The following is a 4,596-nucleotide window of genomic DNA, read 5'->3' as shown; positions in this document are numbered from 1 at the left end:
TCCATGGGAATGGAAAGGGGGCTGGTCACGTTTTTTTTTTTCTTCGTAAGGGTGAGGAGGAGGAGGGGACAAGGAGGAACACCCCCCTCCTCCGGTCCTCCTTCCACCCCCACGCAAACAAAAGTGAAGCCCTGTGTTGCAGGGAACAATTGGGTGAACATGCAAAGCAGGATTTCCTCGGTTTTATATGCGTATTCCCACACGCGTCTGTTCATCATCATTTGCAGCCCTTAGTGGGTCTAATCTGTTTTCAGGAAGCAGTTGCATGTGGGCCATTAACACCCCACTTTGCATGAGTTAAACCTCCACAATCAACATGACAAACGACAAAGAGGTTCATTCAAATCAGAGTTATCTCCTGGAATAGTTTGACATTTTGGGAAATACATTTAACTTGTTTGTTTCTGGCCCACTCCACACAAAAACACTGTAATACACCTTCGCACATCTGAAGTGTATAAACATGTTTGTTGTGTCAATACCTTTATATTGCTCAAGGCGTAAAAGCCACACATTGTGGTTTTACTGTGATGTACCAAACTGTTTTTTGTGGTTATATTATTTTAGTTTACAAAGACTGGTAGTCAGTGCACACTATAAAAACCAAAACTGATCACTTTTATACTTCAGATCTTGTATAAATAAAGGGTAAATATTTATTGTTATTTATTTATTTAACAAATAAATAGATTATAAATAAAAAAAAAGATATATTTGTTTACAAATAAAGGGACTAAGTTTCTTAGTGCAATAATAATCAGCAGCACTTTTTTTTTATCATTGGTACTTTTTATTTTATTCATCTATTTATTCATTGATGTGTTGTTTTTAGTAATCCTTCTGTTCTTGTATATACTATTACCACTAACCATTAAACCTAGATTTATATGTGTGAGCAACTGGATACATACATTTCCCCAAGGGAAGCAAACAAGTGTCTGTCTGTCTGTCTGTCTGTCTGTCTGTCTGTCTGTCTGTCTATCTATCTATCTATCTATCTATCTATCTATCTATCTATCTATCTATCTATCTATCTATCTATCTATCTATCTATCTATCTATCTATCTATCTATCAGTTCAATGTGGTGACTTCAGATGCTGGCAGGTAGGAGTTTCTTACCTTTAAAGTTAAGAAACAGCCAGGTTGGTTTATTTTTTGCACCAAACTAAAATAAATTAAAGAATGCTAAATGGCTGCTGGCTCAAAATTATTTATATTATTATTCATTGCCAGAAGTTTCTTCTCAAATAACTCTGCAAGAATGAATATGAGTGCATTTTTCCAACACAATTCTGTTAGAATATAATCAGAAAAATACAGTTTGAAATAATTACTCTAACAAGCAGATTTGACTTAATGAGGCAGATATATAGTGGCTTCATCAGAAATTTAGCTGTCGACCCTAGCCCGCTATATTCAACCTGACAGGGAGAGTTAGAGGCCACTAGAGTATGATGTATTTTAACCACATTATCACTGGTCAGTTATGAAGTGGCTGTGGGGGACTGGGGTTACCACACAGCATTCCTGATAAACATCCTGTCAATCTTTAACCCAGCACATCTGCCACACACACCTTCCTCTCTCATCTGTCAGCCTTCTTTTCTTTTCTTTTTTTTTCCTACACAAGAGAAGATCCACTCCACCAGGCAGACTTCACTCTGAAACATGGCTCGCTCCGGCCAGAACTGCAGCCCACATCAGGAGACAGTCTGGCCCTGGAGTGGAAAATTCAGCCACAATTCAGAGATTATTTTTATCAGTCGAAGCCCCTCTTTCACCACATCAGCCCCTCTGCTTTCACTCCCTCTGTAAAGTTTGCTTACAAAGCAATTGCATGATCAGTGTTGTGCCCTGTAATAATATCCTTTATACTTATTTTACAGTAGAAAAACAAAGCTTCTGCTGTGGGTATTTATAGAGCAACCAAATACCCAGCATCCCGTCATAAGAGCAGAATTTACAAACACAAGAAGAATTTATAAACACAAGCAGAGTCATAAATATGAACGCTGTAGGAACACAGAGACACTGAGAACAACACAAAGAAAACACCATAATACTGTCTTTTTTATTAACTTGTGGTGACTAGATTTAGAAAGTATGTCTGGTTTGGTATCTCCTGCCCACGTGGACAGACATGAGGTAGAGAGACTGGGACTGCAGCCCAGTGCCTGTGCTCTCACCACAGCACTCACTGGCATCTCCAAGAAAACAGCCATAAAACAGAAAATATCCCCAACACAGATGCTGACATTCCTCACCACCAACCATCAACCCCCCATTGGAAAAAAAAAAAAAAAAAAAAAAAAAAAAAAAAAAAAAAGGGGGGTCTTTTCTGTTCTCTGCCATACCGCTGATGCATGTGTGTCTGTGAGAGTTTCCTTAATTCAGCGAGGATGGGTTTTAGTAAACGGAAAAAATTTGAAGGTTTCTGTTTCACAGCACTCTCCCAGTAAGGCCGTACAACTGAAAGCAATCATCAGCCCTAAACACATCAAGCTGGGCAGGCTCAGAAGATTTTGAAGGCTTATATAACTGACTTTAAGGACTTTGACTTCTGGGTACATTTTCATCCACCATTGTGCGATAATGCCTGTTTATTTTTCAGCCTTCGCCGAGGCTGCATGTTTCACCTCGTTCAAACCGGAGACAGAGGGAAAAACAATTTATAATTTTATTAGCAAGGGAAACACAGCAGAAGGAATCTGGCATTTACTCAGCTTGCAGATAAGTGATTACAATCTGGATGACATCAGGTTTAATATTGTGACACCCGGTTAAGAGGTGAGAATTTGAAAGCAAACAGTTGCTTATTTCTTCAATCTTTGTCTTTGTTTCTGCCTCTGTTCTGTTCCCTGCTCCTTCTGGACAGCATGTCAGGTTCACTCTAGCCTTGATCCAGTCACAGAAGCAGCTCGCCTTGATTCACAGGCAATGGGATATACTGTGACCTCTCACATCTGAGCCCGGTCTTACCCGTGACTCACACAGAGCCCTTGTCCTACCTGGTTTATCACCAGTAGTGAAGGATAACACTGGGGAAGCTCCCCCCTCCCCCCCTCCCCCCCGAAAGTCTCTGCTGAGGTCTCTTGCCCACTTGACCGTAAAATCTATCAGGATTTATCATCGGAGGTTCACTTTGGTCAGACTGTTATGTAGTAGCAGGCTGTTTCGTAATGCTTACTTTGAACCTCATGGTGAGCTCACCTGCAGGGCATCACAAGCACACACACATGCACACAAACTGAGCCTCTGGTTCTCTTTAAGATAAGATAAGATAAACTTTATTGATTCCACAAAAGGAAACCCAGAGAGCCATGATCACACTGTACTGAGTGTGCAGATGGACAGCAGAAAAGTACGATTATACAACATGTTTGAGAAATTCCTGTGGGCTTTTTGATACTTCTTTTTCCAGGGTGAAAGCTTGTCACCGTAGGAATGCATTTTAACAGTATTAATTCAAGCTGCTGTTTTCTGTCTGTGAGGAAACTAAAAAAAAAATTAAGAGTCCCTTTTCAAGCCTGCAGGGGGGCAGGAGTTTAATACTCAGAAGATAGATTTTGGGGTAAGAGCTTCTCTTAAAGTAGTTTCACATTGCACATTTGTTTACTGTGTAATCACTGCCTTCATCCTGACAAACATATTTGTCCTATGAACGCTAATGGCAGTGAGAAGAGTAAATAATGTCTTTGTTTGCACAAAATGTAAAGGTTGTTATATTCCCAATCAGTCTTGTTTGTTGATTTTAGGAATATATTTCAATTTTATGGCTTTGAGGGAGAGTAAAAAGTAAAAGGGATTTTATAAATCTGCATTTTAAACTCTACTTTCTTTTCCATGTTTACAGCTTTCACAGTGTCTGTTTGATTTTCTTACTAAAATCTCTCTAAACTGTGCCCTCTAGGGACTTGATAAAAACAATGTTCACCTGATTTGCCTTCAGCTACTATCATAAGCTCAAGCGTAATAACCTTAATGGGCTGCGCATAGTGAAATTTCATCAAATTTTGCCTCCAGGCCATATACAGGCTGTCCAATCTCATTTATGAAGGTTGGTGGGGCTGTCAAGGAAAGCGTGAAGGCAAAACTATTATCTTGCAATAACCTACATTTTAATGTGTAGTTCCTTTTTTTGCTAAAAACATACATGTATTGAATATTTATTAAAGTTAAGGCAGGTTTGGCAGTGAATTGCCATTAACCATAAGGTCTATTACTAAAATTCAAAGGGATTTTAAGATTTTCATCATCATAATTTGGTAGATTGACAGTAAATAAATGTGATAAAAGCCATTATCTCGCTCTTGTTGAATCCACTTTGACTTAAGTCTACATTCATACTCAACACATTCCATTATACACTTTAACTAAGATTTTTTTAACATGTTTTTCTCACCTTTCTTATAACCATCTTTTAGAAACTATCATCTTATGCATATATACACGATATTTTTGCAGAGTTGTTAATGTTGGTCAATTCAGTTAAGCGTATTGACGATTTTGACACCGGTGGGCTGTTCATATTGAAATAGGAGCCTGAGGGCAGAAAATCAAATCCAGGACAAAAACAATGAGCAATTATTGACTG

Source organism: Embiotoca jacksoni, unplaced genomic scaffold (assembly GCF_022577435.1).
Source record: "Embiotoca jacksoni isolate LCO1_2020_lvr unplaced genomic scaffold, fEmbJac1.0.p SCAF_3, whole genome shotgun sequence".
Lineage (NCBI taxonomy): Eukaryota > Metazoa > Chordata > Actinopteri > Embiotocidae > Embiotoca > Embiotoca jacksoni.
The sequence above is the reverse complement of the archived record's forward strand: the minus strand, read 5'-3'. Positions refer to the sequence as shown.